Source organism: Canis aureus, chromosome 5, assembly GCF_053574225.1.
Source record: "Canis aureus isolate CA01 chromosome 5, VMU_Caureus_v.1.0, whole genome shotgun sequence".
NCBI lineage: Eukaryota > Metazoa > Chordata > Mammalia > Carnivora > Canidae > Canis > Canis aureus.
In genome coordinates, this window is record NC_135615.1 from 61,779,759 (window position 1) to 61,793,461 (window position 13,703).

Here is a 13,703-nt window from a genome sequence, read left to right on the forward strand (position 1 = left end):
ATGGACCCCAGCAGGCACTGCCACCTCCTTGCCTGCATACCTGCTGCCTCTTCTGTTTGGAAGGCCCCTCCTCCTCTCACCTTTTCTAGTGACTGCCACCCACCCATTCATATTTCATCTTCCATATTTCTTCTTTGTGGCTGTCCTGTACTTGATGTCAAATGCATAGGCCAGGCCCAGGTGCTCAGTATTGAGAGAGCCTGGAGCTGGAAAGGGAACTTACAAATCCAGCCACACCTCTGATAATTCCATGGCCTTGTGTCTTCACTGGGCATATCACACTGGAAAGGGAAATGCATTTTAGGCCGTTAGGTCAGAATAATGACTAAATAACTCTGAAACCAGCATCTGGATATCTCAGGGATAGGGGAGAGCAGGGAAGAGACACTCCTTGAGGTTGGTGGTAGGGGAGGTAGCTTTCCACGATAGAGGCAGCTGTTCTGGGATTCCCATCCTGCTTGGAGACAGCCCCCAAGAAAGCAGGGTTTAGCAAACTTTATCTCTAAAGAGCCACATAGTGAATATTTTAGGCTTTGTGGGCCGGACAGTATTCATCGCAATGGTTTTGTCACTGCAGTGCAAAGACAGCTATGGGCAAGTGGGTATGGCTGTGTTCCAATGACACTTTTACAGAAGTGTTCCAATAACAGTTACAAAAACAGGCTGCAGGCTGGATTTAGCTCATGGGTTATAGTTTGTCAACCCCAACTCAAGGGAGAGAGAGTATCCCCCTCTGCCCTGTCTCTAAACAGCCTTTCAAAGGCCTTGATAAATTTACCTGTAGAGTTTCTAAATCCTGGGTTGTTGGGTTTTTTTCTTTCCAAATAGCACAAACAACGAGTCATCTGCTTCTACTTGCCTATCAGCAGCAGAGGCCTGAAATGTCCTTTACCAGTAAAATGAAAGATGCATGGCCCACACCGAACACTGTAAATGTAAAATTAGTCCTTAACCCAGATCTGCATGAGATAGATGGGTAAGATTCCTGCTATGGAACTGTTTGGGACTGAAGTGTTGCCATGAAGTGATTCAGAAACAGCAGCTTGCACTGCCTGGGTTTTGGTGGGCTATGTAAACTTGGGACCTGGAGAGTCGAATTAAACTTTTCATAAAGTGGGGTACAGTTGGGACTTCAAGAATGTGCAGGTCCATGGTCTAGATAGACTGTCTAGAATTTTCAGCCTGTATGAAAAACTGCAAAGCTTACTAATGTGTTTGAGTTAATAGAGAGGTAGACAGTACAGTGACGCATACATTAGCCAGTAGACATTAAAGGCAAGCACACTTGTTTCCATGGTTATATGCTCTATAAAATGCCCAAACCAATTGCCACATCAATTAAAATCTAAAACAGGAACGCCTGGGTGGCTCAGTGGTTAACTGTCTGCCTTCGGCTCAGGGCATGATCCCAGGGTCCTGGGATCGAGTTCCACGTCGGGCTCCCTGCAGGGAGCCTGCTTCTCCCTCTGCCTATGTCTCTGCCTCTCTCTCTCTGTGTCTCTCATGAGTAAAATCTTTTTAAAAATAAAATAATAAAATCTAAAACAATGGGGTTACTAAAACCCTGACATAACCAGCACCACACAAGGTAGTGAAGGAAGGGATAGCCTTTGTCACCTCCCTTGGTCCCCAAGAGGCTCCATGGAGGTCACCCTGCCTCCCTAACTCCTCCAAGTCACACATCAGGACACATTTTGTCATCCTGACTGAACAGGACCACCTAGTAACGATGCTAATGCCAGGAGAGCTGTGAGGCTGGAACCCTGACTTTGTCCTCATCATCTCTTGATGCTATTTTGAGTGTCCTTGGATTGGCCACAGTCCCCTACTCTGAAAGCTAACCAGGACCTTGTTCACTGAGAAGCTTCAGCTCCTAGAGGCAGTCCTAGTCAGTGTGGCCTTTGTAGCTATCAGTGGAGCAGAGTCCTTTAAGATCTCAAACTCTCTTTCCTCACATATTAGATGTCTACATACTCCCAGGAAGCATTGATGATATTCCTGATATTTCCTACCTTTTATTTATAGATTGAACCACTGATAAATTATATTTCAGTGCAACATCAATTTAGTGAGCACCTAACCACTTCTTTATGATGTAAAACCAATAAGAATGGTGTAGAATATTACTTTGTTGTCACACAGATACATAGGCTGGGTCTGTTTTCCCATAGACTCTTTTCTCACCATTTATTTTTGAACATTTCGTTTTGAAGTCTATTTAGAATAAATGTATCAAATGAAGAGGATCAGTTTTAGCTTATTTTAATGTTATGTACTTTTATGCTTGAATTATTTACTACGGGTTTGGTTATTGACCTATTTTATTCGTCATTTTATGACATACATATTTTCAGTGGAGACACTTAGGCTAAGCTATATTTATTTATACCACAGTACATTAACCATAAAACTATCTAACTACAGTAAAACCACAATAATCTGGAATCCACAGGGAGTGTGTTATACAAGATGGCCAAGTTTTAAGAATCAACATTAACTATTTGTAATGGAAATCTTTTAAAAATGGATCATGCCTTTCCCTCTTCTCTTGGAAACAGTCTCATTGGACTTGATAGTGACTCACGGTCATCAGTAAGAATCATGCTGTATAACTCAGCTCTCATTAAAGGATGTGGGAGTTTGGTTTTGTTTTATTTTGTTTTGTTTCAGTTCTCCTTGTCATTTGTTGAAAGGCTCTTGTTTCTTCCATTGCTGTCAGCTGTATTTCTCATCGACTCTACCTGTAGTCCTTCCTCTGCCCTTCAGATTGCCACCTTTATGCCTCTGTGTACTTGGGGACCAGCCGTGGCACTCATTAGAATATAGACAGACCCAAGAAAGGGCTTCTGGGGGCCCGCTAGTGGCTCACAGGCCTCATTGGTGTATTAACTTGCAAGCGGTGTCCCTCCGAAAACACTTGTTCCCTAACATGTCCATTCTCCATGTGTTTTAGCCAACTGGGTGTTTAGTTGGGGAACATCTGCTCTAACTCCTTCCCTCGACATGCCTCTCTGCTTAGCAGAGCTCTGCAGAGGTTGAGAGGCACCTACAAGACAGGGGAGCTCTGTGCCTCCTGTCTGCGACCTAAGGCAGCTAGCTGAACACTCCTTAGAAAAGAAAATCAGGTTTAAAACAGACTTCATTTTAGTTCATAGTCTATTAAATGATGACCATATTGTGATAATATCCTGCTAACTCTCCTTTTCTTCTTTATCCTATTGCTTCTATTTCCTTTTATAAAATGCTCAACGTATGCTCTTTAGGCTTGTAATTTATTGGGACTAAAGCTAAAAGCCTTAATTCTAAAAGAATCTGTAGTCAAACTGTGAAGTCCTTAATTATTCTAATTTATTTTTTTTATTTCTTAAGATTTTATTTATTTACTTGAGAGAGATAGAGCATGAGGGGGGTGGGAGAGAAGCAGAGGGAGTAGCGGACTCTCTGCTAAGGGGGAGCCTGGTGTGGGGGCTCCATCCCAGGACTCTGAGATCATGACTGAGCCGAAGGCAGAACCTTAACCAACTGAGCCACCAAAGTGCCCAAATTATTCTAATTTTTAATGCACATTATTATGGATGCATTACATATAGTTTTAACTAGGTTCTTTGCACAATAACGGAATGAAAAAAGCATTGTTATAGGTCCCAGTAGGTGAATGTTGGACTAGAAGTCTTGGTTACCTTAACATTTCCATGGCACTGCAGCTTCTCCAATGTTTTCATCATGTTTTCTTATTGAGTCTTCCTAACAACACAGTGATTATATTGTTCCACATGTCAGAACAGGAGACCAGAGATATGGGGGCACCTAGTGCCCTGCCCAAGGTCATACCAGTTAGTGCCTTCAGAACTGAGCCCAGATCCTCAGCTTCCCAGACCAGCTCACTGACCCCCAGCTCCTAAATAATTGTATTGGTGAGTGATTGGTGGGACTTAGTTCTTAACGTGCAGATTGGAGCTGCCAACCACTTTGATTTGGATGAAGCATCAAAATCATCCAAAGCAAGAAGAGGGGAATTTGATGGGCATGTGATCCTGAGGGGAAGCAGACTGTTGTCTTCAGCTAGCCCTGCTCCTGCTCTGCTTTTTTGGCATCTGAGAGCCAGCTGGTTAGTTGGGTGCCATAGTTTAAGGGCCCTGGGACAAAATATAGTGGCTTTAGTAATTATGTGGATAATTGTCCAATGTTTTAGGGAGCCATGTATTGTTTTATTTAATTGTGTTTTGGATACAGATTAGTAGTCTGTTAACAAAATCCTTATTTTTCAGAACTAAATGCTAAATTATTTTGGAATAGTTTCCTATCCATTCTTTAATACAAACAGTATCTTTACCACTTGTGTCTTTATCTTTAGATCTTAAAATTTAAGCTGTTTTTTGGGCTGGAAATAAGATAATTTGCAATACTAGATTTAACATGTCATTTACAAATTCTGTGGCTTTTTGTTTTAAGAATTGTTAATGGTAATAAAAAAGAATTGTTAAGGATAGGCCATAGTAAGCCAATGGCCAATGTTTTTGAAGTCTGATGAGATGCTGCCTTCCATATAGAATAATATTGAAAGAAACCTTAAGCAGATGTATATTTTTCTTTTCATTTTTATGGACGTGTATTTTCTGATGGAGTGGAAACACTTCCTGAGGAGTCACCCCGACCCGCCAAATTCTAAAATACTCTCATTATCTACTTTAGTTCTTAAAAATCAGAAATTTAGGCTGATCTATTTATATTAACAGGCGGATACTATCAAGTTAATCCTGTAATTAAAGCCCATTTCTCAAAGATGTTACTAAAATCTTCAAAATATTAAAGACTTAAACCCTAAAAATTGGTATGGAAATGATTCCATGTTCCCTATTATTTTTCTTCTCTCTCCCAGAGTGATTAATTTCACTTTCCGTGTCTTATTCCATGAGCCATAATGCTTTTGCTGAGATTCCTAACTCAGTGAAACCTGTTTAGGGGATCATCTCTGTAAGAAAGACAGCTGCCGAAAAGGCATTCGCTTTCTGAGCATGGATTTTAGATTATGGCCAATCAAGACTCGAAGCTGGAAGAACACCTGTCAGAGACGTTTTTCTACAAGGAGATGGTCTCTTTAATCAGATTTCATTGCACTTCAGAAAAAGGTTCATTTAAAAATGTGGGTAAAACAGCATCTGCTTTTATGATTCATCCTCACCATAACTTTTAAAGCTGAGAAACCAATTTAGAACTTATTTATGACATTGTTCTCTGGTGGAAGGAGAAACTGCAACGGAGTGTTGAAAAGGAAGAACTTTCCCAGACTTTTGGTTTGGAACTTTTCTCTTGTGACAGAAATGTCAGAATTTATTTTGGGGGCTCTTTGTGTGTGTGACTATAATTAATGATAGGAATTCTTAGGGGCAAACTTTTTAAATGGCTAAGCTAAATTGTGAATACATGGAATGAAATCCGGGAAACCTTCTTCTGTTGAAATCTGTTGCATTTATCTCTGAACAATGCAAAGCGTTATTGATACTGACTGGTGTTTAGAGGAGCTACGCTTGACTTTCAACTCTGCTCTAATTAGAGGCACCGTTAAGTACATAAAATGTAGGTACTTTCTCACATCTGCAGACTCTATTGAGTGTAACTATTAGAAGACAAACTTCATTCTGCAAACCGGAGTTTAATGGTATAACTGTGCAGACCGGAATATCAGTTAATTTTCAAAACATTTTATTCTACACCAATTAGCTCAGGTCCTGGAGGGCAAAATGACAAGAGGTTACTCGTTCGCTATGTATTTAATTAATTGAAAAATGCTCAAATTGCTTTTACAGTTGTTATTAAAAAGTAGAATCAGTGTTGCCAGTGCTCAACCATAATTGGAACCCCAGGGAATTAAATATTTAGCATTAGTAATGTAACAGCACTTAGGACACAAATTTCTATTTTCGTAATGAAAGCTATACACTGTGAGTACGAGCGGCTAAGACGACAGCCGTGACAAGTGAACTGGCCTGGGATATTTCAATAAGACACCTCATTGGACAGCAAGTCTTACCACATTACTCGTTTGTAAGAGATCTGCAAGTTTAATTCCCAGTAGAAACCCGTTACCCAAGTATTTAGATTTCTAATTGCATGCAGGATGAACAGTTGGGCAAATGTCTTGCCATAAGTGGCTGAAATGTATAGTGCTTTCTAAATAATCCTATATAAGTTCATGCCTTTGTCATTTTAAAAATAGCAGGACTGTCAGGGAATAAAGATCTTGTTTGTTTTAAGTTTAATTACATTTTAAACATAAATGCTTTCAGTGTTACAATGAGAAAAGTTGGATACTGGGCTCTAATGAGCTGCGCTGGTAGACGGCTGGAGACCCTAAGGGATTCCTTCCGTAAATTAACTGGATAAAAGTACTTGGTTAGGATATAGTTGATGGCTGAGCTGTTCTTAAAACCCAGTTATAGAGCTGTCTCTCCCTCCTGTTTTCATTCTAAACAGGCCCTGTAGAGACTTTAACAGCTGCCTGTTACAACTGTTCAACTTGTCAAAATGTATTATATTACTCCACTAATAAATAGCATTAAAGGGTATTTGACTTCATTTCTCATTTTCAGAGGGGATCAGGCCGATAAACACAACTGGCTTAGGCTGGCCTTATTTTAATTTGTTTATGTCATCTAAGTAATATTGAAGGCCCGTGGTTTGAATTTTGCAAACATTTTCCAGGGGACGTGAAACTCACAAAATAGTACAGACATTGGAAACAATTAATGGAGGCAATTTGTTATAGAGTCTTTGTCCCTGGAAGATGGAGGACTTGGACATTTTTAGCACACAAAGTATTTTCAAAACCATAACTAAACTGACGCTCTTTGAAGCATAACTAGACTAATTCCTTCGCCACTCATTCCATCTTTTCCTGGGAAAAAAAAATAGTTGCAGGATGATTTGATTTCCTAATTTCCTCTCACTTGCCATTGTCTCTATGTCAGTGTTTTGAGAATGTAACCAAACTGATCATGATTTTCTATTTTATTTCTTGTAATTTTTAGAAAGGCATGTGCTTGTTTTATTTTTATTTTTTTTAATTATTTTTTTATTTATTTATGATAGTCACAGAGAGAGAGAGAGAGAGAGAGAGAGAGGCAGAGAGACATAGGCAGAGGGAGAAGCAGGCTCCATGCACCGGGAGCCCGATGTGGGACTCGATTCCTGGTCTCCAGGATCGCGCCCTGGGCCAAAGGCAGGCGCTAAACAGCTGCGCCACCCAGGGATCCCCATGTGCTTGTTTTAAAACAAAAGGTGGGGGGCGCCTGGGTGGCTCAGTCAGTTAAGTATCCTACTTTTGATTTCAGCTCAGATCATGATGCCAGGGTGGTAGGATCGAGCCCCATGTTGGGCTCCATACTCAGCAGAGAGTCTGCGTCTCTCTCTCCCTCCCTCCCCCTCTGCCCCTCCCCCACTTGTTTTCTCTCTCTCTCTCTCTCTCTCTCTCTCTCTCCTCCCTCCTCTCAGATAAATCTTTAAAAAATAAATAAAACAAAAGAGAGAAAAGAAAAATGAAAAAAAAAAAAAAAGAAAGAAAAATGCGAGGGTTTATCTGATAAGCTTTCCCTTTTGCTTTCACCCCCGATCCTACTTACCTTCTTGGTCGTAACAGTTTGCAAACAGTCTGATAACATATTAAACATTCAGAACACTTTCTGTGCATATTATACATCTGCACAAACAGGTATATATTCATGTGTATATATTACATATAATGCTTTTAAAGAACATAATTTGGGTCATTCTGTGGATGTCTGTGACATTTTTCTTCCCACCTAATTTATCATAGACATCTTCCCATACTGGTGCCTAGATCTTCCTCCTTTTTAACAGCAAATTGCCATTCCAACTTTTGGAAATGTAAAATTCACTTATCTATTGCCTATTCATGTCACTTAAAGTCGTCTCCAGTTTTTGTTAGAGCAAATAATGTTGTAGTGAAATTCTCAGTGTGCCTAGGTATGTGCATTTTGCGGCATGTATGTGTGTACATTTGTTCATGTGTCATAATACAATATTGAACTAGTATTTAGTAAGTGAATACTCTGTGCCAGGCAGTATTTGAAGCACTTTACATATATGAACTCATTTCATCTTTACAGTAAAGCATTAAGATATATTATTATCCCCATTCCTATTTTACATAGAGGGAAGCTGAGGCATGAAGAGGTTAAGGAGCTCGCCGAAGGCCATAGTGAAAAATTAGCAGAGCCAGGCTTCAAACCCTGGAGGTTTGGCACTCCAAAGTCTAAGTTCTTAACCAATACGATGTGCTTGCAGAAATACTTTGTGTTTTTTCCTTGTAATATGCCTTTCCTTATTAGCAACTTTGAATGTAGTTTCATATTTTTATTAACTTTATGTTCCTTCTCTAGGGAGGTGACCTGTTCGTGTCCTTTGCTCATTTCCTATAGTATTGTCTTACTATCAAATTACAGAAAATATCTCTCTGTTATACATTTTAAAAAAGATTTATTTATGTATTTATTTTAGAGAGTGAGAGTGAGTGAGTCAGGGGAGAGGCAGAGGGAGAAGGAGAGAATCTCAAGCAGACTGCCTAGGGAGCATGGAGCCTGGTGCAGGGCTTAATCTCACAGCCCTGAAATTATGTATGACCTAATCAGAAATCGAGAATCAGACACTTAACTGACTGAGCCACCCAGGTGCCCCTACTCCTTGTTTTACTTTATTAAATTTTTTTCTAAGCCTGTTGCTTGTATTTTTACCTTGTTTTATTTTAATATTACCAAGTTTTGCTTTATGGACTGAGGTATGAGAAAGCCTTTCACTACGTCAAGTTTACAAGTATGGTTTCTCATATTTTCTCCTACTACTTTTAATTTTTTTGAAGTTTTGATCTTTAACCTATGTGGGATTTACTTGGGTTTGTGTGTGAAATAAAAATCAAACTTTTTATTTCTGGTAACAACCACAGGTTCCTTCTGTAAACCATCCATTCTTTTTTCTCCATGGTTTGATATAACCATGATATATGATTTGATATATGGTTTGATATGACCTTTGCCTAATGCTATTTCCGCCTACACATGTCTCTAAATTGCTGGTTCTTTGGAATATGCCATTTGTCTAATCCTCCAACATTACAGTTTTAATCATTAGTATGTAAAAGAAAGCTTAAATCTTTTAAATTTTGAAAAATAATCTCTATCAAATACTCTTAATCTTAAATTATAAAAGCAACATGGACTTATATTAACAAATGCAAATCATTTAGAAAGGTATAAAGTTGTGGTAAAGAGAGATGTCTATGTCCTAGTTTCCAGAAGCTGTGAATATGTTCCATTACATGGCAAGGGGAATTAAGGTTGCAGATGAAATTAAAGTCACTAATCAAATGAGCTTAATTAGGGATATTATCCTGTATTATCCAGGTGCACCAGTGTAATCACAAGGGGCTTCAGATGTGCAACAGAGGGGCAGCAAGGTCAGGATCAGAGTGATGCAATGTGAGACAGATCAACTGAGCATTGCTGATTGCAGGCTTTGCAGGCAACAAGGCCATAAGCCAAGGATAATGATCTTTGTTTTTTCTGAGTTGGACTCTTTTCTCAGTTTTATGTTCTCTTCTTTCTTGCTTCTCATTTGCGTGGATCACATCTTCCCACAGCTTTCTAAAGAACTATTCATGGAAGTAAAATACTTTCCTCTGAAAATGTTTTTATGATAGGTGTCACACTTTTCCAAAAGCTCTATTTTATACTCTGATGGTTCCTGTTTTATGACAGCCTGTTCTTGTTTCATAGATGTAGCATCAAATCTTATTTCTCTGAGGTTATTAATAATTTGATGGATCTCTTTTTTTATTTGCTTTATTTTTAATTTGGTAGCATCTGGGAGAAATCCAGACAACAAATATATGTAAGTATTATTAACCACACTTTAAATTTGAGTAAATTCTGGGAAAGCCAGAATTTGAACATAGGCCTGTTACCGAAGTTGTTTGGCAGATAAAACAAGATGGCAAAGTCACCACCTTGTTTTATCTGCCTTCCAATAGATTTGGGGAGCCATTATGAGGGTTTTTCTCTTTTGCTAGCCAGTGGGGGAAGTTTGCAAAATTAACCTCATGAATGACATTAGGGTTTGTTTTTTTAAAAGAGATTTCCTAGACTTCACTTTTATAAGTTACAATTATATTCAAAACCTAGGCCTATAGTTAGTTTCTTATTGGTAGTATAACAAATCACCACAAACTTAATGGCTTCAAACAGTAGATATTTATTCACTTATAATTCTCAAGGCCAGAAGTTCAAAATGAGTCTTACAAGGCTAAAAATCTAGGCATTGGCAGAGCTGGTTTCTTTTAAAGGCTCCAGGGGACAATCTGTTTCTTGCTCTTCCAGATTCTGGTGGCTGCTTTTGCTCCTTGGCTAGTGTTAATAATTTGATTTTAAACAATACTCTCTTTCGTTCTCTGCCTGGTCTTGGTTTCCTCCAGATCCCATTTTCCTGCTTGCAGGTGTTTTTCTTTCATGTTGGAGGATCTCCTCCAAATGTATTACTTCCATGCATATTTCTTTAGAGAGCTGTGGGAGGGTGGGCCCCACAAAAATGTTTTGTGGTCATTGGCTATATAATATGTAAGATGAAGTTCCTAAAAAAGCTGATTGGAAGCTCTGTGTATGTTTATGGAACTTGTTGATAGATGAGTTTCACTTTGCGATGATCAAGTGAGATCAAGAGTCAGACACTTAACTGACTGAGCCACCCAGGCACCCCAGGGACGTCTTCTTCTAATTTCCACAATGTACCCATTGACTTTATATATGGGGAATGGATTATAATCATTTCTTTCTACCAATAAAGTAAGTGACAGTGCTTAGGACAATCATTGAAGAATGTCAGTAATGTTAGACTGAGGCCAGTAAACATGCAGGACTTCTGGTGGGTATGTGCTCTCTTGAGAGATGGGAAGTTAGAAGAATCTCAGTCAAGGGTTTAGACCAAGCAGTCTAGCACTTGTTAGAGAAGAAAAAGAGCAGACATGTCCATAAGCAAAGAAATTGACTTTAGAGGGATTTGGAAGATCCTGGGTCAGTCTAACGGTTACAGATGTAAAAAGTTTCTAGAAAAAAAAATTAAGCCGAAGGAAATGAAAGGAGATTAGAATCCAGCTCCTGTAATTCTTATAGTTGAAGCATCTGAAAGGAAGCAGTTTGGGGTGAGAAGTGGGAGAAGAATGAATGTGTCCCTGAGAAAGAGGACTTAGTTCACAGAAAATCTGACTGGAGTGAAATCCTGGTGAAGTCTTGGTTGGACTTTAAGATGAACATGAGAGCTCAGGAAGCAAGGACAGCCCTGATTAAATGCCTTGTTTTTGGAGTGCTCCCTAGTGTTGAGAACACACAGCTTTATGGTGAATCTACATCCTTCTTTGTTGCCACTGAGCATTGCCTCCAGGATGGTGGAAAAAACACCCATAATCAAACACATCATCTTTCTTCTAAGCCTCCTCCACCAGCTCTGTGCTCTCCTGCACCTTATATCCTCAGGGAAGAGAGAACAGATGCACCAAGGGTCATAGAGGAAGGGGATGGTTTCAGAGAGAGATCAGTCCTAAACCCCCCCTTTGGCGAGATCCTGGTCTTCATGGTCCATGACTGGCTTGATGGCTATTACCAGTTGCATAAATGATTTATGTGCATGTCCCGTCCTACTAGTTGGTAAATACTGCAGGAGCAGATGCTACCCTTTTAAATAGTGCTATTCTCATGGTGCCATACATGCAGTAAGCAGGCACTCCATATATGCTCACTCATGGAGACGATAGCACAGACCAAAGAGCAGGCTCATGAACAGAGACTCAGACATGCGCTGGCTGGCTCAGTAAGCAAAATGAACAGTAGCCTAGTAATGATATCATTGGCTGCCAAGTCTAACTGACTGCTAGGACTAACTGTCTTAATTGCTTATATTGCTTAATACAATATTATAGTTGTATAAAATATAACTGTGATTAGTGTACAACTTAGAATTTCTGCATCTATTAATTGAATTTGAAGGGAAGAACTCACATAGGGAATGGTTGTGGAGAAGGCAAGTAAAAAGGTGTGTGAAACCCCACCCCTGAGCCCCCCACCAACTTCTCATTTCCTGAACTGATGCACAGGAAGGTCACCCTTGTGGTCATTTTCCAGTTGTGCAAACTTCTGTGACCTCTTCGAAATTGGGTCTGATCCACCTCAGGGTAATTACAGAGTATCTTAATTAAACCAGTAAAGAGCCGAGAAGTTGCTTCTGAAAGTTGCTGGCTGCTTGTGCTCTCAGAGGTCTGTGGAAGGGCAAGGTAATGATCTCCATGTGGAAGATTCTGGATGGAGGTGTCCTTGACCATGGATGCCTGGCAAGCCACCCCCAGAGGTTTTGCTATTGCTAACGGACTTTTCCTACTTCTCCTGGGGCTTCCAACCTCTTGGTTTGGGATTTGCTTGTCCTCTTCCTCAGGGCCTTAGTTCAACTATCACCTCCTCAGAAAGCCTCTCCTGGGTCTCCATTTTCTTTCCCATGGATTATCTCTCCTCCTCTCTAGGCTGCAAGCTTTGTCTTTTGCTATCGCTCTACTCAGATTCTGGCACCAGCTTCATCCATCTCGGTTGAGTGAATAAGTGAGACTAACCAAAGCAGGCCTAGATTGTTCTAGATGGGAAGAAGTGTGCACTTTTCCTTGCATCTCACCTGGAGGAAGCTGCCATCAGAAGTACCTGTGGCACCTTGTAATGGCGTCAGATCCGGAACCACATACTGCTTGAGGAAGGAGTGACATTGGGATCCTTCTAGAGAGGAAGATTCTGTGTTTCTATTTTCCTCCCATTCCTCCTCTCCTCACTCCACATCTGTGGTCCAGCTGTGATGAGTGTTCCTTTTGGAGGAAAGTGTGTAGCTCAGTGCTCTGGGGTTAGAAGTTGACCCATGGTGTCAAATAATGAGAGCTCATGTTTATGGTGTATTTGCTGTGTGCCAGGCACCATGCTTACATGTGCAACATGCACGATCTTATTTAATTCCCACATGAGGGTAGAGTACCTCCATTATTCCTGTTTCATGAGTAAGAAAACGGAAGCTCAGAAGGCAAGTTCATTGATTCACAAACGCGATTCATGAACTAGGACTTGGGCCCACATCTGTCCAGTGCCAGCGCTTCCACTGGTAAAGTCATGCTCTACTTTTTCCATGGTCCTGTTCTCCCTCCCATTTCTGCATCACAGAATGGCTGGCTGGAGTCATGACATCTCAGAGGAAGGAAAGAGCATGGGGGTCATCTCTCCCATCCAACTCTCGTTGGCACAGAGGAGAAATGACATTTCCAGCCCCCGATCTTTTGTAGCGTGAACACCGCGCTGAGCAGCTCACTCCTCACAGGGCTGTGGGACTCGTATCTGCAGCTTCCCCAGGCAAAAAGGGGCATGAAAGCCAGCCACAAAGCATTTTTGGCAAATGCACACACTCCTTGGTCCATCGGATAAAAGAACCTGTAGTCTGGAGTAACCTAATTAAGTATAGTGTGCAGCCTGAGAAAGATCCTGGAGGGACCTACCCTGACAAGTATTTCCTTCTGACATACCATTAATGCAAAACACCTAAGATGCTAGTGGCCCCAGAGCTCCCGGGGTCCCTGGGCTTGGTGTTAAATGCAGCCCTCCAAAGCAGCCCAAGACTAC

The 13,703-nt window shown here is 40.5% G+C and overlaps 1 protein-coding gene and 1 long non-coding RNA gene across 11 annotated transcripts in view; one reads left to right on the plus strand and one right to left on the minus strand.

The window, feature by feature from the left end:
• The window catches only part of LOC144314361 (uncharacterized), a 60,704-nt gene that overhangs the window by 26,498 nt on the left and 20,503 nt on the right, over window positions 1–13,703 (plus strand). Inside the window, exon 5 of one of the 9 annotated variants that reach the window (XR_013380194.1) lies at window positions 829–976. The exons of the other annotated variants lie outside the window; for them this stretch is intronic. The gene's annotated coding sequence lies outside the window, so the exon portion shown is untranslated. The remainder of the gene's footprint in view (window positions 1–828; window positions 977–13,703) is intronic. 9 annotated transcript variants of the gene reach the window in all.
• LOC144314363 (uncharacterized) overlaps window positions 1–13,703 on the minus strand; it is a 53,506-nt gene that overhangs the window by 18,455 nt on the left and 21,348 nt on the right. The gene's annotated exons all lie outside the window — the stretch shown is intronic.